At 43.8% G+C, this 27,670-nt stretch overlaps 1 protein-coding gene across 1 annotated transcript in view; it reads right to left on the bottom strand.

The window, feature by feature from the left end:
* The window catches only part of LOC143974676 (excitatory amino acid transporter 1-like), a 164,051-nt gene that overhangs the window by 88,123 nt on the left and 48,258 nt on the right, over nt 1-27,670 (bottom strand). The gene's annotated exons all lie outside the window — the stretch shown is intronic.

Genomic DNA, 27,670 nt, shown 5'->3' with positions numbered 1-27,670 from the left:
ACGTCCCGCACAGTTAGTAACACGCCCCTAGGACAAACGTAACCCCTACACTGCTACCCCCTGGTTAACCCCTTCACTGCCAGTGTAATTTACACAGGAATCAGTGCATTTGTATAGCACTGATTGCTGTATAAATGACAATGGTCCCAAAAATGTGTCAAAAATGTCCGATGTGTCCTCCATAATGTCGCAGTCACAATAAAAATCGCTGATTGCCACCATTACTGGTAAAAAAAAAAATATTAACAACAATGCCATAAAACTATCCCCTATACACTATAAATTTTGCGCAAACCAATCAATAATCGCTTATTGAGATTTTTTTTACCAAAAATATGTAGAAGAATATGTATCGGCCAAAACGGAGGAAAAAAACGTTTTTTTTATATATTTTTGGGGATATTTATTATAGCAAAAAGTAAAGAATAAAGTTTTTTTCAAAATTGACGCTCTTTTTTGTTTATAGCGCAAAAATTCAAAACCGCAGGGATGATCAAATACCACCAAAAGAAAGCTCTATTTGTAGGAAAAAAAGGACATTAATTTTGTTCGGGAGCCACGTCACACGTGCAATTGTCAGTTAAAGAGACGCAGTGCCGAATCGCAAAAAGTGGTCTGGTCTTAAGCCAGCAAAATGGTCCGGTCAGAAAGTGGTTAATGAGTGAAATAAGTATTTGATCCCCTATCATTCAGCAAGATTTCTGGCTCTCAGGTGTCTTCTATACAGGTAACGAGCTGAGATTAGGAGCACCATCTTAAGGGGAGCGCTCCTAAACTCAGCTTGTTATATATATATATGTATAAAAGACACCTGTCCACAGAAGCAGTCAATCAGATTCCAATCTCTCCACCATGGCCAAGACCAAAAAGAGCCATCAAAAGATGTCAGGGACAAGATTTTAGACCTACACAAGGCTGGAATGTGCTAAAATACAATTGCCAAGCAGCTTGGTGAGAGGGTGACAACAGTTGGTGTGATTATTCGCAAATGGAAGAAACACAATATAACTGTCAATCTCCCTCGATCTGGGGCTCTGTGCAAGTTCTCACCTTTTCAATGATCATGAGAATAGTGAGGAATCAGCCCACAACTACACGGGAGAATCTTGTCAATGATCTCAAGGCAGCTGGGACCATAGTCACCAGAAAAACAATTGGTAACATTAAGGACTGAAATCCTGCAGCGCCTGCAAGGTCCCCCTGCTCAAGAAAGCACATGTACAGGCCCATCTGAAGTTTGCTAATGAACATCTGAATGATTTAGAGGAGAACTGGATGAAGGAGTTGTGGTCAGAGGAGACCAAAATTAGAGCTCTTTAGAGCTCTTTGGGATTAACTCAACTCGCCATGTTTGGAGCAGGAGGAATGCTGCCTATAACCCCAAGAACACCATCCCCCACCATCAAACATGGAGGTGGGAACATTATGCTTTGGCTGTGTTTTTCTGCTAAGGGGACAGGACAACTTCACTACATCAAAAGGACGATGAATGGGGCCATGTACCATTAAATCTTGGGTGAGAACCTCCTTCCTTCAGCCAGGGCATTGAAAATGGGTTGTGGATGGGTATTCCAGCATGACAATGACCAAAAAACATACATCCCAGGCAACAAAGGAGTGGCTCAAGAAAAAGCACATTAAGACCCTGGAGTGGCCTAGCCAGTCTCCAGATCTTAATCACATAGAAAAAATGTGTGGAGGGAGCTGAAGGTTCAAGTTACCAAACGTCAGCCTCGAAACCCTAATGACTTGAAGTAGAGGATCTGCAAAGAGGAGTGGGAAAAAATCCCTCTTGAGATGTGGGCCAACCTGGTGGCCAACTACAAGAAACATCTGACCTCTGTGATTGCCAACCAGGGTTTCTCCACCAAGTGAGTTTCACTAAAATGCAAATGAATTTATAACTTTTTTGAAATGCATTTTTCTGGATATTTTTGTTGTTATTCTATCTCTCGCTGTTAAAATAAACCTACCATTAAAATTATAAACTGATCATTTCTTTGTCAGTGGGCAAACGTACAAAATCAGCAGGGGATCAAATACTTTTTTCCCTCATTGTATGGATGCATAGAGCAGGACTCGCGAGCAAGCATGCACCAGTGCCCCCATAGCAATTAGTTTGCTATTGGGGACACTGGTCAAGGGGGAGGAGGCAGGAATGCTGGCAGGGGACCCAAGAAAAGGAGGGTCCTGAAGTGAAATATTTGAATCTTTCCACCTGCATTATATTTAAAGTGGCATTAAAGGTTCAACTTTTTTTTTTCTTTCTTTGAATCTTTCCACATGCATTATATTTAAAGTGATATTAAAGGTTCAACAATTTTTCTTTTAAATAACAAACATGTTACCTACTCTGTGCAGTGGTCCACTGTACAGAGTAGGCAAGTAACCTTTAATATCACTTTAAATATGCAAAGATTCAAATATTTCACGTCACCATTTCAAGACGTAGTCTCTAAAGTCACACAAATATATATGTTTTCCATATTAACAGATGACTACTTCTAAAAATAGTGTCTGCCTAGAATACCAAATGGATCATTTAAGTATTCCTGTGCAGTGTGAACATACTACAACAAGAAAAAGATGGCACAGGGTTGCCATGACATTGCTATAGGAACCCTACTAGTTGTTACGTGGGAGTCCATCTGTTGCTATAAGTGACAAAAATAATCATTGAAACTATCGCACATATGTTAAAATTCATCATGAATAAACATGATATTACTGTATTTTTCAATATGTGTGTTAGTATGTTTACAACATTTTTCAGTTTATAGAGACGGATCATGAATTATTCACTTTACCGAAGATTTTGAGTTTCTTGAACCACTTGCAATTATTTTAATGTTGCTTGTTTCTGATATATCTGTCATATATAATTATATATGTTCACAAAAAAATGTTATGAAGTGAATAAAAAGCAGCACTAAACCTTTTTTTTTCCAATATTTATGAACGGTATTTATTAACTTATCTACAGGTAATTAAAAGGTAAAAAAAAAAAAAAAAACCTAAAGGGAGACAGAGCTACAGGATCAATAACTGGACCAGAGCGGACTGAAAAAAAAGTAAGTGTAGCGCACCCCACGTAGGAGCCACTGGTGAAAAGGGTTCACCCCCACCCTGCACAGCCAGGCACACCAAATCTTCACAGGTTCCCAAAATCAAGAAACAGTCCGGTGCTCAGTCCTCAAGCTTCGTTGAGAGGTGACTACCAGCAGTGGGCTGATAATTCTGGATGCCCACCACCGCCCTGTGCCATAGTGTAGTGTTGATTAACTGGCTGCAAGCCCAGATGTTCACTGCTGATCATCATCACAAAGAAGAGCAAGGGAGCAAATAATTCATATCCGTACCTCATGCCAAAATGTGTACCCAAGCTGAGATGAGAAGGACAAGGTAGACCACATGATATCAACATGTGACATTATTGATAACCCTGGACATAGCCGGGAGCAGACCAATTAGAGAAATCTTGCTAAGATAAATTATCCTGCAGCCCCTAAGATAAATTATCCTGCAGCCCCTGGATCAGGGACTTCATTATTATTTTTTTTGTATGTAATCTTTATTTAAGGAGCATTTTTAAACAGAAGTAATAATGACGTGAGACACATCGCACAACAAAAAATAATAATGTAAAACAAAAAGAAATAGTAGCAGGTAGCACAAAAAGGAGTCAATGTTTATCCTCAGCAGCAAGGCCGCACCAGTTGCAATAAAGGGAAAAACAAAAGTTAAAGTGCAAATATGTTTCCACCAGGCACCCTAACTCCAGCACCTAACCAGGATACCCCAGGGTGTGAAAGATTTATAGTCAAAGATTGAAAGCAGTCCATCACTGAAGGGGAGGCCCTTCTAAAATGGGCAGCAGGCCATCCTCCTGTGAGGGGCATCTTGTCGGCAGCAAATAATGAGGGGTCTGGGCTATCAGCCTCAAGGTTGACTAAGATATTGAGAACATATAAACGTTAAAAAAAAGAAAAAATATGAGAAAAAAAAGGAGAAACAAGAACATAACCAGAAGGACATTTTGGCACACAGGGGATTGTTTACTAAAGGAAAATCCACTTTGCACTGCAAGTGCACTTGAAAGTAAACTCGCTGTAGATCCGAAGGGGACATGCAAGGAAAATAAAAAACAGCATTTTAGCTTGCACATGATTGGATGATAAAATCAGCAGAGCTTCCACTCATTTCAGATCTACCCCTTAGATTTAGAGCGACTGCACTTCCAAGTGTACTTTCAGTGCAAAGTGGATTTGCCATTCGTAAATAACCTCCATAGTATACCAAACCTGCGATCCATCTACACCAATCCAGGAGTCTGAAAAACAAACGTAGGCTGCCATAAAAAGTATGAGAACAGAACTCAGGTAATGGCTGCAAGTAGGTACTTTCAAAGAGGGCTCTGCTAACTCCAACAAAGCAATGTCTAGATGAAACCTGAGCAGGGTCAAAGGTGTGGTTTAGCCAGGTCGCCCAGATACTAGAAAAGCGCTCACGACTATCCCTACATGTCCTCACCCACTCCTCATATTTGCTTATAAGGGACATCATTATTAATGCTGGTATGAAATCAGGGACATATTCTTTTAACCTGTGACAAAATCTGAGACATTTTTTCCCCAGGGATAGTCCCCTAAAATCGGAGACTGTTCCTGAAACTGGGGACATCTGGTTACCTCATATAAAACAATAGATAAACTTTGAATCTGTATACTATAGATCTCAAATACGCCTTTAGGTGTAGGTGTTTTTGTTGCCATTTCAATGTACAGGGATGTAAATATAGGAGGCGCAGCAGTCGCGAACGAGCCCTGTGCTGCAGGGGCCCGTGTACCCCCCTCTACATATGGGCGGTGGCAGCATAGGCAGCTAGGGGTACCAGTGCACCATGCACACGGGTGGCTGGAGGTGGAGGGTGACTACCAGAGCTCCATACTCGACTATCGCACTGGCTGCTCTTTAGTTGTGCATTCCCCGCATGAGCTGTGTCCTCGGCCGGCTCCTCAGAGTACCCCTCTCCTGTTCCATGCATCGCCGCTCAGTCCAGTGTCTGTTCTCCCCAGCCAGAGTACCACCCCCCCCCCCCCCCGAGTCTGGCTCACACTGCACTGCATGCTTCTCCCGGGTAAACAAACTTTAAGCACACAGATGCAGTGCAGCTCTATGAGAGCCGGCTCCCCGCAGCACACTGCAGGCTTGTCTGCTAGCCCCCCTCCTCCCCCGTCATACACAGATGATGACAGGTCTTTCTGGGAGATATGCTGATCACCCATTCAGCACACTGGGTGGAGCCCAGGCCAACATGGATGAGTGCCCGGCCTGCAGCTTGGTCATGGTGATTGAGATGACTCCATTCCCCACCCCCTCCACCTCCCCTATGGACAGTGACCCCATCTCTCCTGGGGACGGGGACCCCATCCTGACTAGGGACAGGAACCCCATCTCAACTGGCAACGGGGACTCAGTCTTACCTAGGGACCCTATCTTCCCTGGGGACAGGGACTCCACCTTCCCTAAGAAAAGGAACCCCATCTACAGACCATGCTCACTGGCAGGGCTGGTGTCAGCCACCCTAGGGTGCCAGGATGGAGGAAGGGGCAGAACACAGAGGAAATCTGAATCCCCAGCCATTTGGGGGGGTGTACCAGCAGGGGTCACTTGACACCAGGGGACGGGGGAGGTACAGTAGTACCAGCATGGGGAGGTTGGAGGACAGACCATGGTCTAGCAGTACCAGTGTGGGGTGGCTGGAGGATGGGGCTCTATGTACCTGAGGCAGCAGAGAAGGAGATTGGGGGCTGTATCCTCAGTCTTCCTCTTTGTCTCTGTTTAGACCTCTGATATCCCACAAAAGTCCCACAATGCGGCTCCTAAAAAATTGTAAAAAAAAAACCACACTACTGATACCAGTGGTGGAACTACATGGCTCACATAGGTCATACCTGTGACCACGCCCTGGAGTTCCACCACCGGACTCGGAGGGAAGGGCCCTGCCTGGGGTTCAGTGGGGCCCTTCATGGTTTCTTGCATCGCCCTGAAGGTTCTAGTTACGCAACTGAGCATGTATAAGTGAAGTGGAGAATGTCCTGTGAGAAGGCATTCGTGTGTGTGTGTGTATATATATATATATATATATATATATATATATATATATATATATATACATACACACACACACACACACACACACACACACACACACACACACACACACACACACAAACACACTGTTAATTTAAGCAGGAACCCGAATTAAAATCTTTTCTTGTGCAGCATTGACTCCTTCCCATGTCAGTAGGGTCATCGCCTATGTAAAACTATTACAGATGGCTCACATGCTGTTATAAAATCACCAATCCAAGAATTATCTTGTCCTTATTCTCTGCATTTTATTTGTAGATCTCTATCCTTCTCACTAATCCTTGTCTAATCTGTCACAAAGCTTTCTATGTTGACTCGTATACCATCCAAGACATCCAATTTCTTTGTCTTGATTTAAGGGGTTATTTATAAGAAAAAAAAGCTGCAGTGCTGCAGAAGGCAAGATAGTATATTTGTTTAGAAATCTGTCAAATGTCAAGAAAATTTGGTTTAGCAAGCCATGCAATAAAACTTTGAACAAAACATGTGCTGGATATAAGGGTTTTCAAGTGTAACTTATTTAATTGTTTAAAAAAAAAAAAAAAAAATGAGAAATATGAAGCTGCATGGATGGATACTTCCCTATGCAATTATCCAAAGCTTCTACACTAAAATGTATTTTGTTCTTTTAATTGTTGACTCATTTGCAGTTGCATGATAATTGCTTAAGTGTATTAGAAGTAAAGATGGTGTGGCTGATTAAAGAAAATTAATGCATAAATCAAGATAAAAAATATAAAAAAACAAACAAACTGAGTTCAGCTGTAATTTTTTTAGTGTAGATTAAAAAGTGAAAATAACATCTGGTATCTGTAGGTGGCAAAATTGTTCAACCTCATTTGTATTCATATTGTTTCGTCCAAACAAATTTAAAGTAATTCCATATTTCGCCAAAAGGGGTTATTCATTAATGGTTATATTATTATTATTATTATTATTAATAACGATTTATATAGCGCCAACAGTTTACTCAGCGCTTTACAATGTATACACTGCATCTGGAAAGTATTCACAGCGCGTAATTTTTTCCACATTTTATTATGGTACAGCCTTATTCCAAAATGGATTAAATTAATTATTTTCCTCAAAATTCTACAAACAATGCCCCATAATGACAACGTAAAAGAAGTTTGTTTGAAATCTTTGACAATTTATTAAAAATTAAAAACGAAGAAATCACATGTACATAAGTATTCACGTGCCTTGTCACAACACTCAAAAATTAGCTCAGGCAGATTCTGTTTCCACGGATCATCCTTGAGATGTTTCTGCAACTTCATTGGAGTCCACTTGTGGTAAATTCAGTTGATTGGACATGATTTGGAAAAGCACACACCTGTTTATATAAGGTCCTCAGTTAACAGTGCATATCAGAGCACAGATCAAGCCATGAAGTCCAAGGAATCGTCTATAGACCTCCAAGATAGGATTGTATTAAGGCACAGATCTGGGGAAGGGTTCAGAAAAATGGCTGTAGCATTGAAGGTTCCAATGAGCACAGTGGCCATAAATGGAAGATGTTTGGGACCACCAGGACTCTTCCTAGAGCGGGCTGCCTGGCCAAACTGAGCGATCAGGGCAGAGGGGCCTTAGTCATGGAGGTAGCCAAGCACCCAATGGTCACTCTGGCAAAGCTCCAGCTTTTCTCTGTGGAGAGAGGAGAACCTTCCAGAAGAACAACTGTCTCTGCAGCACTCCACCAATCAGGCCTATATGGTAGAATGGCCAGACAAAAGCCACTCCTCAGTAAAATGCACATGACAGCCCACCTGAAGTTTGCCAAAAGGCACCTGAAGGACTCTCAGACCATGAGAACAAAATTCTCTAGTCTGATGAAACAAAGATTGAACTCTTTGGCCTGAATGGCAAGCGTCATGGCTGGAGGAAACCAGGCACCGCTCATCACCTGGCTAATACCCTCCCTACTGTGAAGCATAGTGGTGGCAGCATCATGCTGTGGGGATGTTTTTCAGCGCCAAAAGCTGGGATACTAGTCAGGATCAAGCGAAAGATGAATGCACAGAGACATCCTTGATGAAAACCAGCTCCAGAGTGCTCTGGACCTCAGACTGAGGCAAAGATTAATCTTCCAACAGGACAACAAACCTAAACACACAGCCAAGATAACATAGGAGAGGCTACAGTGACTGTCCTTGAGTTGGCCAACCAGAGCCCAGTCTTGAACCCGATTAAACATCTCTGGAAAGATCTGAAAATGGCTGTGCACTGACGCTCCCCATCCAACCTGATGGAGCTTGAGAGGTCCTGCAAAGAAGAATGGGAGAAACTGCCCATAAATAGGTGTGCCAAGCTTGTAGCATCATACTCAAAAAGACATGATGCTGTAATTGGTGCCAAAGACGCTTCAACAAAGTATTGAGCAAAGGCTGTGAATACTTATGTACATGTGATATTTTTTTTGTTATTTTTAATAAATTTGCAAAGATTTCAAACAAACTTCTTTCACATTGTCGTTATGGGGTATTGTTTGTAGAAATTTTAGGAAAATAATGAATTATGAATTATAAATCAATTTGTAATAAGGCTGTCACATAACAAAATTTGGAAAAAGTAAAGCGCTGTGAATACTTTCAGGATGCACTGTACATATGCATATTTGTGTTTTTTCGGAAATAACACATGGGGGGTTATTTACTAAAGGAAAATCCACTCTGCACTGAAATTGCACTTGAAAGTAAAGTCGTTGTAGATCCAAGGGGGACATGCAAGGAAAATTCAAAAAACATTATTTTTTTATATATATATATATATATATATATATATATATATATATATATATATTATATATATATATACATACACATACACACACACACACACACACACACACACACATGTTCTTTTCTTTAATAATGAGTTATACAGATATTATAGGAAGGCAATCTGCAGAATGTATTATCTTTACAGCTATAGCTTTGAATATTAGTTACAGACATGACAATATGTGAAGTTACTCTGCTAGGTGCCCATAGTCCTGCATGCTAAGATAGCATTAAACTCTGTGCATTTTGGCCAAATACATTTACCACAATAAAATAAACATTCCCCAACTATCTTTAAAAAATTCTTACCCCAGCACTTGCAGTGTACAACTTTCACTGTTGCTGGCTCCTGCTCTCTCCAAGCTGTTTCCCTGAATCTCTGGGCCTTACAGGAAAGAGTTAATAGTGGACAGTGCAGTCTCTAGCCCAGTGATTCTCAACCAGGGTTCCTTCAGAGTTTGCTAGGGGTTCCTTCAGCATTGGGCAATTTCTGCCTCTCAGATAAGTTCCCACCAACACCATTGATCTTTTTAGCTATCTGTAAGGGGGTCATTCTTCCCAATGACAACAAGTGTAAGGACTATTCTTCCCACTGACCATCACACTATTGTATCATGAGTTCTAGAGTTCTAATTTTTAGCAGGGGTTCCTCGAGACCGGAGAACTATTTCAAGGGTTCCTCGGTGTTGAAACGGTTGAGAAAGGCTGCTCTAGCCAGTCTGCTAGCTTGGAGAAGGGACAGGGAGCAGGGGGAGGAGGAGCAGAGGAGTACTGTGAATAAGCTTCTGACAATAAGAAAAACTAAGGGTTCAAAATTACTTTAAATTAGTTGTAAAGCCTCAAGTTTAATCACCCTTTTGCATACTATGCATTAAGGTGAAAAAACGTCTGTGCTGCAGCGCCCCGCCTCCTCCTTTTTCTTACCCAAACCCAATTTGATCCAGTGATGTGCACGAGCACAGTGTCTCCAGCCAGCTGTCTCTCATAATTGGACAGACTGATAGCAGCAAGAGCCATTGGCTCCCGCTGCTGTCAATCAAATCCTGTGACACAGGAGCGGGGGGCCAAGTCCCTCTGTGTCAATAGACGCAGCAGCAGGACTCCGGAGCAAGCCCGCACGGCTGCCCCCCAGGGAAAGTGGCTTTCTGTGGACTCACCCAATGAAGAAGAGGGGCTTGGAGTGCCGACAGGGCACCCTATAAGAAGAGGAGGATTGGGGCTGCTCTGTGCAAAATGATTACACAGAGCAGGTAAGTATGACGTTTGTTGTTTTTTTATTAAAAAAACCCCCCCAAAAAATAGGGTTTTCAACCCCTTTAAAGTATAAGTGTAAGGCTGACCGCAGGGTAAGCCTGTATTTGTAGGAGGAGTCAGGCTGCATAAAGCCTGCCCTCCTCTGCCTCCTTCTCGTTGGACGTCGGGTCTCGTATGGCTGACGTCACTTCCGGCGGGTCGGGGAGGATGTCATTCTGCTGCTCTGGCGCTCATGGACGAGGTGCTTTTGGCCCGCCGGCTCCGTTTGTGGGCATCTGTGGGTGGGTGGGACAGCTTCTGTCTGCACGGGGAGCCTTCCTTCCTCCCGCCCGCCTCCTATTCCGGCTGCCTCTGCTGGAGGGGAGGGGGGTGGGGGTTTTCTGTCTCAGGCTCCCCCTTGTAAACCACCCGCCTCCCCCTTGTCGCCCACCCGCCTCCTTTCTCCCGTTGTACCAGCCCCAGGCTTCCCCCGTGTGGTGCTGGGGGGGGGGGGGCGCGCTTCACCTGCCGGCGGCTGTCTGCACAGGAGAGGCTTTCTCCCGCCCGCCTCGGCGGGAGGGAGGTTTTCTCTCCCAGGCTTCCCTCTGTGATTCTGCCATGAGCGTTTGTCCACTGGGGGGGCTTGCACCCGCCGATTCTCCTGGCGGGGGGGGGGGAGGTTTTCGGCCGCGCTGGCTCCCCCTCCCCCCCCCCCACATAGGCAGTGTACACGCTGTTTCTCCTGGCGGGGGGGAGGGGAGGTTTTCGGCCACGCTGGCTCCCCCTCCCCTCCCCCTCACGTGCAGAGCGCCCGCCGTTTCTCCTGGGGGGGAGGTGTTCGGCCGCCGCCGGCTCCCCCCCCCCCACTGACGTGCTGAGCGCCCGCCGGTTCTCCTGGAAAGGGGGAGGGGAGCGGTCGTCGCCGGCTCCCCTTCCCCCCTCACATGTGCGCAGAGTACCGGCCGGTTTCTCCTGGCAAGGGGAAGGTGTTCGGCCGCCGGCTCCCCCTCTCCCCTCTCATGTGTTCCAGCCTGGCGGGGGTTGGAAGCAAGTGCTTGTTCCGCCGGGGGGGGAACATGCTTCGCCTGGTGAGGGGGGGGGGGTTGTCTGCGGGGTTGCCACTTCTCCTGCCTGCCCCCTTCTCCCGGTGTTCCGCCGGGGAGAGGGGGTTGTCTGCCGGTCGGTTGCCACAAGGGAGCCTTCTCCCGTCCGCCTCCCTCTGGCTGCCGGGCCGTGGGGGGGAGGGGTGTCAGCTGCGCTTTCTTTTAATTAAAAAAAAAAAAAAAAAAAAACAGCTCTTATGCTCCTATCATGAATATTAGCCAAGATGACAGGTAATAAATTGGTGCAGATGGTATAAAACAGGTCTTCTCCCGCCCGCCTCCCGCTGGCTGCCCCGGGCTGTGGGGGAGGGGGGTGCCTGCTGCACACCGCCTGGGCTTCACTTGGCGGGCCTCCCCTCCCCCGCCTGAGCTCCACGGGTGGTTGCGGGGGAGCCATTTCGCTTGTCCGCCCGCTTCTCCCGGTGGGAGGGGGGAATGCTTCACCTGCAGAGGGGGGGTTTTGTCCGCAAGTGGCTGCGGGGGTGATACTTCTGCCACCCGCCCCCTTCTCCCGGTATTCCGCCGGGGGGAGGACGCGTTAGCCTGCCGGGTGGCTGTGGGGGAACCGTTCTCCCGCCCGCCTCCTTCTCCCTGTGTTCCACCGGGGGGAGGACGCCCCCCCGCCTGGGCTCCGTGTGGCAGTCCCCACCTGCCTGAGCTCCACGTGGCGTGCCCAACCCCCGCCTGAGCTCCACGTGGCGTGCCCAACCCCCGCCTGAGCTCCACGTGGCGTGCCCAACCCCCGCCTGAGCTCCACGTGGCGTGCCCAACCCCCGCCTGAGCTCCACGTGGCCTGCCCCCGCCTGAGCTCCACGTGGCCTGCCCCCACCTGAGCTCCACGTTCTCGTGTTATTCACAGTTTTCTCATACAGTTTTACGTTCTGGTGCATTTTATGGTTTTCCCATGCGTTTCGGTCCCATACGTTTCCGGTTTCAGGCCATTCACGTTCTCTTAGCGGTCACGTTCTCAAAGCATTTGCGTTTGTCATGCATTTGCATTTTCTTGCAGTTGCGTTTGTCATGCATTTGCATCTTCTTGCAGTTGCGTTTTCATGCAGCTGCATCTTCTTGCAGTTGCGTTTCTCAAGCAGTTGCGTTGCTCAGGCAGTTGCATCTTCTTGCAGTTGCGTTTCTCAGGCAGTTGCGTTTTCTCAGGCAGTTGCATCTTGAGTTTCTTGCATTTGAGTTTCTTGCATTTGAGTTTCTTGCATTTGCGTTTCTTGCATTTGCGTTTCTTGCATTTGCGTTTCTTGCATTTGCGTTTCTTGCATTTGCGTTTTGTTTCGATTACGTTTTCATACAGTTATGTTCTCGTTCATTTACATTCTCATGCAGTTATGTTCTCGTTTCGTTTTCCGTTCTCATTCAAGTTGACGTTCTCATGCTTGTTGGTTTCAAGCACGTTGCTTACTGTTCTTACGCAATTTTGTTTTTCATGCGTTTTGGGTCTCTCATGTGATTTACTTTTCTTATGAAGTTGTTTGTTTCTCATGCAATTTTACGGTTTCTCATGCATTTGCGTTTCTCGTGCGTTTCACAGGCAGTTGGCGGTTTTTAAACGACGTACAGTTCTTACGCATTTATGGTTCTCATGAATTTATGGTTCTCAGGCATGTTAAATTTCTCAGGCAATTTACGTATTAGATGTTATTTACGTGTCTCACGCAACTTCTTGCATTTCCCATGTTTCTGACGTTTCCCCATGTTTTTATAGCATTTTCTGACGTTTCCCGTGGTTCTGACGTTTTCCCGTGGTACAGTTGACGGTTCATGCAACTACGGTTTCTCATGCTTTTTTATGGTTTCTCTCGCTTTCCAGGTTTTCTCTCGCTTTCCAGGTTTTCTCTCGCTTTCCAGGTTTTCTCTCGCTTTCCAGGTTTCTCTATCGCGTTCCAGCGTTATTCGTTTTGCGTTTCATGCCTTTTTGGCATTTCATGTTTTGCGTTCTCATGCGTTCTCATGCAGTCCTCGTTTCATTCTACGTTCTCATGCACTCATGTCCTCGTTTCGTTTTACGTTCTCATGCACCCATGTTCTCGTTTAGTTTACGTTCTCATGCATTTTATGTTCTCGTTTCGTTTTACGTTCTCATGCGATTATGTTCTCATTCGATTTGACGTTCTCATGCGTTGTTTTCACGCACGGTTCTCACTCGTTTTACGGTTTTACATGCAATTGCCGTTTTCTCATGCAATTCAGTTTATGCAATTCACGGTTTCCGTGCAGTTGGTGTTTCTTGAAGTTACGGTTCTTACGCCATTTTGTTTTTTCATGTGATTTAGGTCTCTCATGTGATTTACATATGAAGTTGGTGTTTCTCATACATTTGATGGTTTGCCATGCAATTTTACAGTTTCTCATACAATTGCGTTCTCGTGTGTTTTGCTGGCAGTTGACGGTTTTTAAACGACTTACAGTTCTTGCGCTTTTATGGTTCTCATATATTTATGGTTATCAGGGTTTTTACGTTTCTCATGCAATTCACGTATCGGATGCATTGTTCATGGCTGTTATTTACATGATGCAACTTCTTGTGTTTCCCTTGTTTCCGACGTTTCCCCATGTTTTTCTAGCATTTCCTGACGTATTTCCATGGTTTTGACGTATTCACATGTTTCCTTACGTGTTGTCCGGTGTTTCCTTCCGTATTTCCCATGTGCCGCACGTTTCATGTCTTATGCCTTTCATGTCATTACCCTTGTGTAGTTTCATGATTCTCAGGTTTTTACGTTCCTCGTGCTTGTTAGTGTCGGATGTATGGTACGTGTCTGATGCTATTTACGTGTCTCATGCATCTTCTCGCGTTTCCCATGTTTCTTTTGTTTCTCGTGTTTTCTTGCCTTTTCTCGTGTTCTTACATATTCCGATATGCAGCACGTTTTGTGTCTCATGCTTTTCTTTTCTCTTGTGTACCCCCCAGGGTTTTCTTTTATGTTTTTCATCAATTTGTGAAGCCTGCATTTCCTAGGCAGGTCGTGTTTTCTAGCAGCTGCGGTTCTTAAGTCGCTCACGGTGATCAGTTCACGCTTCTCATGTTTTCGTTCAGTCACGTTTCCTTATCGCAGGTTTCGTTTTTGTCGCAGGTGTTTTTGTTTGATCATGATTCTCTCGCTAGTTGTGTTCCTGATCAGTTGGGTGCCATTCCTCACTATTTACTTTAATTTCCTAGCTGCGTCTCCGGCCAGGAGTTGTCCTGGGGCATGGAAGTTTGGTTAGTCAGTTTTTCACTGATCCACGGTTTCTACTGGCTCAGGGGCTTTCGTGGATCACGGGGCCCGGGCTAGTATCTGTAGGCTCGGGTCTCAGAAGCAGGTTTCCAGTGACGCACTTTCTTGTCAGTTCCAGTTGTGGTAGATTGGTTTTCCATTTGGTTGGCACTGCAGCCTTGATCATTGGGTTTTGTTTTAAATTCCAGGAAAGCCCATTACACTGCTTGGCATGTTTCCAGGTTAGGTTTCCAGTCCTGATGGTGAAACGTCTAGTTCCCTTTGCTTTTCTGTTTTGTTTCAGTTTCCTTTTTTTTGCCTCCTCCAGCTTGTATCAGCCTTCAGCACTTTCTGGGCGTATCCAGTTAAGTCCCAGCATTTCATGTTGAATGATCTGTCAGGTTGTTTTATTTTCGGCTTTTCCGTTTGAAGCCATCCAGGTCTCCAGCGGTGGGGACTCCCTGCTGTGCTTAGCTGACTTTCCATGGTGGGTTGCATTTTATGACGTTCATGTACTCTCAGGTTATCTTGTGTTGGTCACTGGGTTGGGCTCAAGGGGGTGCTATAGCTGGCCTTGTGATTCCTGAAGCCAGGGGAGGGGCTACTGCCTTTCTTAGCGTTTCCTTCTCGGCGGCAAAGGCATAACTCATTTGCCACCACTCCAGGTTAGACGTTATTCACTGGGTCATCTGTTTGTTGAGCTTTCTTCCTACTGTGTTATTTTTTGGCCCCTTTAGGCATACTGACCACGTGACCTTTGGCACACTTCAGGTCTTTGTTTCCTTGTTGCTCTTTGTTCCTTTCCTCATCATCCACAGAGTGACTCTGAGTACAAGTGTAAGGCTGACCGCAGGGTAAGCCTGTATTTGTAGGAGGAGTCAGGCTGCATAAAGCCTGCCCTCCTCTGCCTTCTTCTCGTTGGACGTCGGGTCTCGTATCCCACCCACCCATTCCCCTTTTTCTTTTAATTTAATTCTTTACATTTCATACTTGGGTATGCCCCCTTTAGGCATACTGACCACGTGACCTTTGGCACACTTCAGGTCTTTGTTTCCTTGTTGCTCTTTGTTCCTTTCCTCATCATCCACAGAGTGACTCTGAGTACAACTAAAAGGCAAAACGTTATTTTTAGTTTTGAATAGAATGAAGAGGGATTATAAAACCTGTCAGGCATAGGTGTGTGCAGCCTAAACGTGTGTGTGTCTACATATATATGACCCTGGGACATTGATTACCCTGCCAGCACATTGAAGGAGAAGTGCATAAATACTTCTCTTATGACAGAGCCAGTAAGCGGGAGATCTTTCCCATCTTCCTGCTGACACAAAGAGCCATAATGCTAATGGGGTGATCAGGGTGTGCCCAGGCACAACTGGCACACCCTGTGTGCACTCTTATGCTGTCAGGTTTTTATTACTTTCTGTGCCCCTATTAGGAAGATTCACCTTCTCCATTGGTCCTGTTTACTATTATCACTGAGAATGAAAGTGAAAGAAAATCCCAAATGTTGGGTTGCTACCAGAACAGTCATAGAGGGGAAATCTTCCCATGGGGACACTAGTTCTGGGGACCCTGGTGACACCTTGGGATTCCCTCACTTTGGAGGGCTTGCCTCTCACATCCTGTTTTGGGTATTGGACAGGAAGTGAAGGGAAATCTCCCCAATGGGACCCAAAGTCTGCCCTGCTGCCCCTTTTCCTTCTTTCTGTTGTACTTTGCAACCTGTCCTAATGCAAAATACACACAATTTAAAATGTATACAATATAGAAAACTACCATGTAAGGCATACCAATCCACATCAGCAAATCTCTACTTTTTAAAATGTTTAACATGCACTTTTATGCAGGCACCTCCATATTAGGGTTAACTTTGTCGTAGAACACAGTGAAGACCTGAAACAAGAAGCATTCTTTTATACAGTTGTAATTTTACCTGAAAGTTGTTTGCCCTCCCCTTCATCCACATAGCCATCACTATTATATGTAGCCTCTCTATCTAACCAATAGATAGGCAGCAGAGGCAAACTGACCTTCCTAGGCGATGTTATAATAGAATACCCTAGGTTTTGGAGCTCCCAGCCTTTTTAAAGTTGACCTTCCATGAAAATAGAAGAACTGCTCTACTCAACTCCACCAAGCCCCCTTCCCCAAATACAAATGGCATTAAAAAAAAAAGTTACCTCATCTGTACCTCTCAGGAGATTTATATGCTCTTCTAGGAAGAAGCAACAAGGCACCTGCACCCCCCAGAAGCACAGGGAACCAGGCCAAATTAAGTATTTTGATTAAGGCTAGGTTCACACTATTGCGATGCGGGAACGCCGCGAATCCGCGGCGTTTTCCCGCATCGCATACCTCCCGCCGGCAGTTCACACTGCCCTATGCGGACGGCTGGGGGTGTCAATGTTATGTTAATGACACCCCCAGATCCGTCGGCATATCGCAGTGCGATCTGCCGACTCGCACAGGAATCGGATCGCATGGTGTGAACCCCCATGCGATCCGATTCCGTTGCGGACCCAAAAAAGGGTCCTGTGCGAGTTTGCTGCGGGACAGCTGCGAGTTCAGCCATACTATCTGTATGGCTGAACTCGCAGTGCTACGGAGATCGGATGTGATTTGCTGTGCGAATCACATCCGGATCTCCCCCCGCAGCAGTGTGAACCCAGCCTTATACAATTTTTTTCAATTACTTTGCATTTTAGGGGTGGGGGCTGTGAGTAAAACAGACCATTCTTTTTTCCAATTTAAAACAAAGCTGAGCAGCATGTAGGCACCTTGTAGATAAAACTGCCTGTTTAGGCCAGCTCAATTGTACTTTAACCACTCGCTTACTGGGCACTTTCACCCCCTTCCTGCCCTGACCAATGTTCAGCTTTCAGCGGTGTCACGCTTTGAATGACAATTGTGCAGTCATGCTACAGATAGGGCTTTCTTTTGGTGGTACTTAACCACTTCCCGACTGGCGCACGCCGATGTACGTCGGCAGAATGGCACGGGCAGGCAAATGGGCATACCTGTATGTCCCTTTAAATTTGCTGCCTTGCCATCGCGAGCGTGCCGCCGGCGGCCAGCTCGCATGCTGGTCGGGACCCCCTTGAGTCCGGTCGCGGGTCCCATGGACTCAATCGCCGTGGGCATACCTGCGATCGTCTCACGGGGTGGCTGAACTAGGAGATGCCATTGTAAACAGCATCTCCCAGTTCTGCCTAGCAACAAGTCACGCTGATATCTGCTCCATGTGATTGGAGCAGAGATCAGTGTTCACTAAAAGAAAGCCCAGCTCCCAACAGTTAGTAACACGCCCCTAGGAACACTTAACCCCTACACTGCCACCCACTGGTTAACCCCTTCACTGCCAGTGTCATTTACACAGAAATCACTGCATTTATATAGCAGTGATTGCTGTATAAATGACAATGGTCCCAAAAATGTGTCAAAAATGTCCGATGTGTCCGCCATAATGTCGCAGTCACAATAAAAATCGCTGATTGCCGCCATTACTAGTAAAAAAAAATTATTCATAAAAATGCCATAAAACTATCCCCTATTTAGTAAACGCTATAACTTTTGCGCAAACCAATCAATAATCGCTTATTGCGATTTTTTTACCAAAAATATGTAGAAGAATACGTATTGGCCTAAACTGAGGGGAACATTTTTTTTTTATATATTTTTGGGGTTTATTTATTATAACAAAATTGTCGCTCTATTTTTGTTTATAGCACAAAAAATAAAAACCGCAGGGGTGATCAAATACCACCAAAAGAAAGCTCTATTTGTGGGAAAAAAAGGACGTCAATTTTGTTTGGGAGCCACGTCACACGGCCGCGCAACTGTCAGTTAAAGCGTCGCAGTGCCGAATCGTAAAAAGTGGCCTGGTCTTAAGCCAGCAAAATGGTCCGGGGCTGAAGTGGTTAATTGCTGCTGGGTTTTTTATTTTTTGCTAAATATCACAAAAAAGACCGAAATTTTTTGAAAAACAAACAAACAAAACTGTTTCATAGTTTGTTATAAAATTTTGAAAACAGGTAATTTTTCTCCTTCACTGATGTGCACTGATGAGGCTGCACTAATGAGCACTTGATAGGTGGCACTGATAAGCACTGATGGGGCAGCACTGTGAGGCACTGATGGTTAGCACTAAAGGGCACTGATAAGCAGAACTGATAGGTAGTACTGATGGGCACTGGTAGGTGACACTGATAGGCAGCACTGATCTAAGCCAGGTATAGAGCATAGCAGTCCTTTCTCATAACTTCCTAATTGACCACACCAGACCCATAATATGGAATATATTTATAGTCCATAAAGATCCAGCAGGAGGGAAAATATATGTTCACTTCCCACGTAATCGCTTGTCAAAAATCTTATTTTGCAAGTCTATAGTTGGTATAGCAAGTATGGAGCAAAAAGGCAGTCCAGTAAATGGAGAGTATATAGTCTGCTGATGCATAAATGAAAAGGCAGTTCCCAAACACTTCCACAGAGTATAACGGTGTAAAACCCCTTAAACAATACGGAGAGTGGGGGGATCTATGTTGCATGATATAAGTCCATAGGTCTTGTCCTATCCAAAGACACACACGTCAGCCACCAACTAGCTATATGGTCATATAGATGACTAGAGACTCTGAATATACCGGTAACATGCGGCTCATGTCGCTCAGCTATCTGTCAGATCACCGCAATCATGCCATCAGGAAGTGCCCAAGGGGAATTAATCCAAAGTGTAGAGGATGGCCACCATAGTGCAGGCGGACAGACCACAGGCGGAGCGGTTTCCAGTCAGCATGAGGGAGCAAACACTCTTAACACATCCAGGTCATCAATAGTCTCCAAAGGGATAAGTCAGCACAGGCATCCATCAGGGGGAGCTCCAAGTGAAAAATTCACAAGTTTAGTTGTGCCAAAAGAAAAAAAAAAAGTCTATGCAATAACCCTGTGGTCTGTCCGCCTGCACTATGGTGGCCACACTGTTATACTCTGTGGAAGTGTTTGGGAACTGCCTTTTCATTTATGCATCAGCAGACTACATACGCGCCATTTACTGGACTGCCTTTTTCCTCCATACTTGCTATACCAGCTATAGACTTGCAAAATAAGATTTTTGACAAGCGATTACGGTACGTGGGAAGTGAACATATATTTTCCCTCCTGCTGGATCTTTAAGGACTGTAAATATATTCCATATCATGGGTCTGGTGTGGTCAATTGGGAAATTATGAGAAAGGACTGGTATGCTCTATACCTGGCTTAGTAAATTTTTATAAGAGTGTAATATCAGGGTTACAAGGTAGTGGGGGGGTTTATATATTTGACAGCAGCATATTGTATTGTTTTTAGTACACAACGTTGTTTTGTTTTGTTTGTTTCATTTTTCTCTACGTTTTAATTGACTATGTGGTACTGTGAAGGAAAGGATCTCACAGGTGTGGGTATGTGATATACCTGTGGGATTTCTTTTTTAGATGTTTGTGCATTTTTTTCAATAAAGTTTACCTTTTGATGATCAAAATATACTATTTTGTTGCTTTCTTTTCCCGTTGTGAGCCCGCTATGGTCTAATTTCTCCCCTTTTCTGTTTATGCATATTTAATCTGCTCCATGGGAGGAAGCCCGTCATATTGACGGATTAACCCTTTTACCTCTTTGTTAGACTAGCAAATGGATTCATGTGCATTTTTTATCTATATAAACCTTGTAATACCCTTGTACAGGGCAGGTAAGTGTAACATCGTTTTTGCTTTAGTAAATTTTTTTTTTTTTTACCTTACAACCACTTTAAAAGGAGTTGTAAAGGCAGAAGGTTTTTTCATCTTAATTCATTCTATGCATTAAGATAAAAAGCCTTCAGTGTGCAGCAGCCTCCCCAGCAACCCCTAACACTTACCTGAGCCCCATCTCTGTCCAACGATGTCCACGAGTCCCTCGGCAGTCCCTGACTCTCCCTCCTGATTGGCTGAGACACAGCAGTGGCACCATTTTGTTTCCTGCGGCACTCAATAGTAGGGAGGGGCCAGAAACAGCGAAGAGGCACCAGAGAAGAGGAGGATCCTGGCTGCTCTGTGAAAAACCACTGCACAGAGGAGTTATGTATAACATGTTTATTATTTTTTTTTTAAAACAAAAGCGATACTTTACAATCAATTGAACTTGCTTTTTTTGCTTTGCAGATCAAAGAGATGAGCCTTATTATTACAATGTCAACTTACGCAACCTTTAAAATAAAAATAAAAATCATTCTAATTAACCAACCACTTAGCCTTTAGTTTACCCTAATCAGCCCTAATTTACTCCGTATTATCTTTCTCTCTTTAGCTAATATTTTCCTGCAGTTTTTTTTGTTTCTATTTTTTTTTTTTTAAAGCAATATTATTTATTTTTTTCATTTTGATCATTGTGTGTTTCAGGGCTGCACTAAAAAGCACCATTTAAAAAAAAAAAAAAAAAAAGACTTTATTTACTTTATGTAATTATCTTTGCAATACTTTTATCAGAATCATAATTTTAGTGCCATTTTAATTTGGACAAATAATAAAAAAATATACTTTTTATCTACAGTAAGTTGTTTTTAAACTAAAATAAATCAGAATAAGTGCAGCGCTAAATAAAATCTAAGAATATGCCTTGAGGGATATAAAGTGCATCAATGTAAACAATACTAAAATACATAAAGTGCAATATGCAGATTTTATAAAGTGTCCTCAAATAAATAAAGCAATATAGTTTTATAATAAAGTGCAGTGTGCAAATATTTTTCATACAATATCCTTATATAAATCAAACAATTGTGAAAATATTGTGCCAGTCCATTGTATAATTTGTAAATGAATCGATCTCTCCTCAGTCATCCACCAATATGTGTGTTGATCATAATCTTTTCATGTGGTCAATATGATTGGAGTTCGCGGCCAGCAGTAACGAGGCTCAATACTTAAAGTGGTTGTAAATTCTGTACAACCACTTTTACCTAAAGGTAAGCCTATATATACAGACTTACCTGTAGGTACTGGAAATACCTCCTAAACGTGTACGGTTTACGATATATTTACATTAAGGACATTATATGAAAAATATTTGCACACTGCACTTTATTGTAAAATTATATTTAAAGAGGAAGTAAACCCTGATGGGTTTACTTCCTCTTTTTTTCCCTGCAAAGGTAACGCATAATGGACTACTATGCATCGCATAGTATCTCATTATGTGTCACTTACCTGACACAGGAGCCAGCGAAGTCGCCGCTGTCCCCTGTAGTCCGTCGCATCCATGTTGCTGGTGGCGTCTCGCAGCTCCGACGAATCACAGCGGCGCAGCCGCGATGACGTCACTCCCGCGCATGCGCACGGGAGTCGCGTCTCGCAGCTCCGCCGCTGTCATACGGCGAAGCCGCGATGACGTCACTCCCGCGCATGCGCACGGGAGTCGACAAATTAGGCAAATCCATTCTTGGATTTGCCGCATTTAGTGCGCCTGCGCGCCGCTGTCTACGGCGCATGCGCCGTAGACAGCGGTGCCCATTTTCGGGCAAATATCTCCTAAACCATATAGGTTTAGGAGATATTGCTTGGACCTACAGGTAAGCCTTAATCTAGGCTTACCTATAGGTCCAAGTTGTTTGGAAGGGTTTACTTCCTCTTTAAAGGACACTTTGTAAAATCTGCATTTTGCACTTTATTTGATTAGTATTACATTGATGCACTTTATATCCCTCAAGGGATATTCTTAGATTTTATTTAGTGCTGCACTTATTCAGATTTATTTTTGTTCATTTCACATGTTTAGGAAGTGTGGTTAGTGCTGGCAGCTTTGGTAGCAATTCTTTATAGTTCACAGTGAATAAAGTATATCTTACATAAATGGTATTGGGATCCACACACTTGAAGCAGTAACGTGTAATACAGACTGGTATTCTTTCAAAAGGTCTGTTCTTTTTCTAACAGAGTAAATGTGTTAGGCATTTGTCACAAGCACTAATTAAGCTGCATTAGCAGCTTAATTGGCACCCGTCAGAGTTGGAATTAATGTAGGTCAGTGAAAAATGATTAAACAAAACAAACCAGCAGTAGTACAATGTTGTAAGTGAACAAAGAGGAGGTGCGATGTAAACAGCCATATATATAATTGTATGGCGTGATTAGACTTAGAGGTGGCGAGTGTTTTTAACGTCAGATAAGAACTATAATATATAAATAGGGGTGTCAAACTCAAAATTCATCACAGGCTGCCAAAGGGCCAGTTATATCTGTAAGACTAGATGTCCAGAGCACACCCCTCCCCTTACATCACAGTGAACCCCCCTGACCTTGTGCTGCTACCGGAAATAAACTGAGGGCGGAGCTAGGAAGCAGAAAGTGCAGGGTCTGGAGAACCAGAGGAGCACTGGAGCTAGCTGCTGGAGTCCGCTGAATGCAGAGACCAGGGGAGGCAGAGGCGAGAGATGCAGGGTCTGTAGGAGGAGTTCTGTCATCCTCTCTGAATGCTGCTGACTACTGAGACTGGGGGAGAGATGAGCCTCTCATGGCTGCACAGAGAAGCAAAGGATCTGGCGGGGAAGTTCTGCCCTCCCCTCTCTTGGTGACTGCTGAGACAAGGTGAGGGCAGAGACAAGGGGGTGCTACAGCTGCAGGAGAGGTGTGAAAACTACGTGAAATGGTCTGGCAGGCCAGATTCAGCACACGGGCCTTGTGTTTGACACATGTGAGTTAGAGTTTTGCAGCCCACTTTTATTGCAACACAAAGTTTATTCAAAACTGGCTGCCCATACAGGGGTTCTTCTCCAGCAAACAGACATAGTGAAAAATGCTAGCCCATCTGGCTACACTTCAGTACCACTGCTGCTATTAGCACTGGTCTCTCCCAGACCACAGGTTCTGCAGGCTCATTTCGTCTCTTTGTCACAGAACCTCGCTGCACTGGCCCACTACTGGCCTCTAAAAAGGGGTCTCTAGCCACCTCAAGCTTGCTTACTCCTCCAGAGACTTCCGGACTCCCTCCAGCCCCCTGGACCTGCTACCTATCTTGGCTTCCTCAGTCTCCCAGACCCTTTCCTGGTCTACCAGACTCTTGTAGTTGTTCTGGCTTTCCCAGTCCTTTGGCAAGGAATCCCCCTCACAAGGGATGCAGTCTCTAGTAGGAACAACCATCTCTCCTGGACAGGACTCTGCCTGCAAATGGCAACAACTGCCCTGAGCTATTCTCAGACTTGGTTTATAAAGCGCACACAGGGTGCAGGCATCCAGCAAATCCCAGGATTGAAGGTTCCTTCCTGCCCAAGACACTTTGGAACCTTCAAGTTTCAGGCCCCGATCCAAAACTACCAAACCCAGAAAAATCCTAAAACACAGCTTTCTCTGCTCATAAACGATAGTGTGAAACGTCACATTAAACCTTAAAGCAGATTCTGTGTCATTTGTACCTTCATTTCTGAATCCCACATTGTGGCAGGGCCACAAAGCTTCCTTTGTCGGAGATTGTCGGAGTCTGAGATTGTGACATCATCAGCCCGACTCTATGGCCAATCAGAGGAAGTTTTGTATTCATTTATAGAATAAAAAAAGCTTTCTATGAATGGCTGAGCAGCACCACTCAGACCAACACCTTTTTGTTTAGGGTGTGAGACAGGAAGGTCTCCTCTCACACCCAAAACAGTGCTGTATACTGTATGTAGCCTCAGCTACATACAGTTTATATAGCACATCCAGCAGCCACACATGTTAGTGAGGGAAATAGTTTGTTTAGGCCAGCTTGGACGAATGATCTTTAAACTAAAGCTAAAGCTGGAATCATCACATATGAGCCTATAGGTGAAAACGTGCACAATGCATATTGCTTGCCTTTTTTATGTTTTATATGCATGACTTGCCACAGTTTTAATACTAAATGAGAAACAACAAGTAATGTTTAGGTAGGCCAGTACCCAGATGTCCTCACACAAAATCAGGTAGCTTTGTGAACATTCAGAACAAGAGTTAATTCAGACTGGAGGAGAGTTCAGTCTTAACTATGAGTGGTATTTATTCCAGAGGTCTGCTGTACATATCTTGATTAATATCCATGTACAGGCAGGTCTTAGCCTCAATGGCAGGCCTGTGCTCTGTAGCAAAGGATAAGGGGCAGCTTTTCCTCCAACAGCTGGTATGTTATTTTTCTTTCTTCATTCAACTATAAAGTTACAGAAAATAGGATTCCTAAAAAGGTTTGTATAACATATATATCACCAAAATCTATGGCTGTACAATTTGAACTAAAATTCAGAAGTACCTTCTAAATGGGAAATAATGAGATTATCAATGGCTGTACATCCACAAGCTCCAGCCAAACACAGCTAATGTTCACATGACCCCATGTTTTAGTCTTATTATTTTTCATTATATTATTTCAGGTACTTACAGTATATAGCACCGTCAATTTACACAGCACTTTACAGAATTATTGTAAATTCACAATCTAAGCTTACAATCTCAGATCCCTCTCACATTCAAACATACACATACTAGGATCAATTTGAATAGGATCCAGTTAACCTACCAGCATGCCTTTGGAGTGTGGGAGGAAACTGGAGTCCTTTCAGCAGAATGGTCCCTTTTAGCCTCCCCTTTAAGCTGCTTGCAGTTGCATGGTTGCCTTCTACACTAAAAGGGTAGATTTTGTTTCTATTTCCAGAGTTGGGATTTCATTTTTTAATTCCACATGACGTCAGAGGAAGGTGGGGTCGCTCATGGGGACAAGGTGCTTTGGGGTTGACTCTAAAGCATCCCCCCATGTTGAGGGCATGTGGCCTGGTACGGTTCAGGAGGGGGGATGCCCTCTCATCCCCCCTCTTTTCCTGCGGCCTGCCAGGTGGGGTGCTCAGATAAGGGTCTGGTATGGATTTTGGGGGATCCCTACGCCATTATTTTGGCACAGGGTTCCCCTTAAAATTAATACCAGACCTGAAGGGCCTGGTATGGATTTTGGGGGGACCCCCATACAATTTATTTTTAAATTTTCGGTTCGGGGTTCCCCTTAATATTCATACCAGACCCAAAGGGCCTGGTAATGGACTGGGGGGGGGGGGCCATGCCATTTTTTTAAAATGAGTTTTATCTATATTGCTGAGACCCAACAATTCATTACAGCCGCAATCAGTTTTAAATGATTTTTTTTCCTTTAGAAATGTCATTTTGCAGTGGTACTGTTCTAAACACGGGAAAACTGTGCCACTTTACAGGCATACCATAGACACCCCTAGGCATGATATTTAAAGGAATATTTCATTTTTTTTTTTTCACTTTAAACATTATTAAAATCACTGCTCCCGAAAAAAACTGCAGTTTTTAAAACTATTTTTTGCATTGATACATGTCCCCTGGGGCAGAACCTAGGTCCCCAAACACTTTTTATGGAAATAAATTGAATATGAGCCTTTAGAATGAGCGCTTTTAGTTTTTCTTGTTAATGTCCCAGGCTTTAACGGTGTTCCGCAGCTTTCAAATTTGCCGCAAACACTGCATAATGTTCACTGTTCAGCGAACACCTGATGTTCGAGTCGAACTTACGATCGACTCGAACATCGGACTCATCCCTAGAGGTCAGCATTTGCAGCTTTCTTATTTCTCTCACTATAGATTTTATTTTATTTTTTTTATAAAAACCATCAAACATAAATTAAATAAAACCAGCACACGGCCAGTAATGCCATATTATACCTTCACTAGTACTTATTCAACAGTACAGCTATATATAGAATAATTTGTTTTTAAATCCACATTTGTCAGCAAGACTTTGCATATATACTTTTACATCCATCTCACTAGTGCTAGCCATACACTCCATAAAGAAATCCTGAGCATATTCGGTGTCACTACTACTGCCAGCTATGTCTTCCATATACTTCTGAAGCCTGACATAGATCTTAAACAGATGTCCGTCTTTGCCAGCAGTAGATTGCAAAAATATCCCCAGTACCAGCTGTCTACTACAAAGAAATACCTCCTGCACAAATATGAAGTTCCAGACGTTTGTATAGCACTGTGTTACAGTTCCATCTAACAGTGGCAGGCAAGGTCCTACAGGTGATGTGCCTTTCAAAAAAAATCCTCCTGCTACCATAGTGGCATAGGGACACTCATTGCTAGTATCACGTTGCATGGACAGATTCCACACCTTACTCAACCCCAGCGCCTCATTTAGAGCCTCCTCCTAATATCAGCTACTCATCCAAGAAGCAGATTCTAATGAGATTCTCAAATAATCTAGATCACTAACTGAATACAAACTCTATTTCTGAAAGACATTGACCTTTAAAGGTCTGACGCTAAAGCTGGCCATAGATGGATAGAAATTTGGCCAGTTCAGCAGGGCCTGGCTGAATTTTAATCCATGTATGGGCAGGCTGGTTTTACAAAAGTCAGTCTTTTGATCAACTTCTATACAACCAGCCTGTTGGAAAATGTTCACTTAATCAGTGCTGTCAGCTATAGCCAGCAGTACTGATCTATTAGACTGTAAGCTCGCAGGAGCAGGGCCCTCTAAACCCTCTTTTATTGAATTATATTGTTGCTGTACTGTCTGCTTTTAAATTGTAAAGAGCTGCGCAAACTGTTGGCGCTATATAAATCCTAAATAATATAATTAATAATCATGTATAGTGTATTGTGATGCCAGGGAAGCCTCACCACTGTCAGAATACAATAGCTCCGCGGAGGCCTTGAATATGTGTATGGGAGAATCAATTCATTTTCTTTCATTCATTTGTTGGTTGAACGAAAGAAAAGGAATCATGCACGGCCTGCCTTAGGCACCTGATAACGCATCGGTTTCCTAGACTAATCAAACTAAGCAGCACATAAAGCCTCAGCAACGCAGTGACATCTAGAACACATTTACTCTTATTATCTGCTATTTACAAAGTGCCAACAAATTATGCAGCCCACACTTCTTCACCAGCACGGGATAGCAGCCAGTGTTTTTCTCTAAAAAAAATGTATTTTCAGTACAAACACTAAATGTATAGGGAAAAAATAAAAATAAACACACACATACATATTATATTATATATATATATATATATATATATATATATATATATATATATATAAAAAGCATTTTAGAAGGGGGTCGATCAGTATTTAAAATGAACTTCTATAGCTGTACAAAAAGATCACAAATACTAATACAGGTGCCCAGAAGAAGGATATAGGTCAGT

Source organism: Lithobates pipiens, unplaced genomic scaffold (genome assembly GCF_037356315.1).
Source record: "Lithobates pipiens isolate NorthernLeopardFrog02 unplaced genomic scaffold, aLitPip1_a1.2 Scaffold_13, whole genome shotgun sequence".
NCBI lineage: Eukaryota > Metazoa > Chordata > Amphibia > Anura > Ranidae > Lithobates > Lithobates pipiens.
This window is presented reverse-complemented; position numbering and strand designations above follow the sequence as displayed.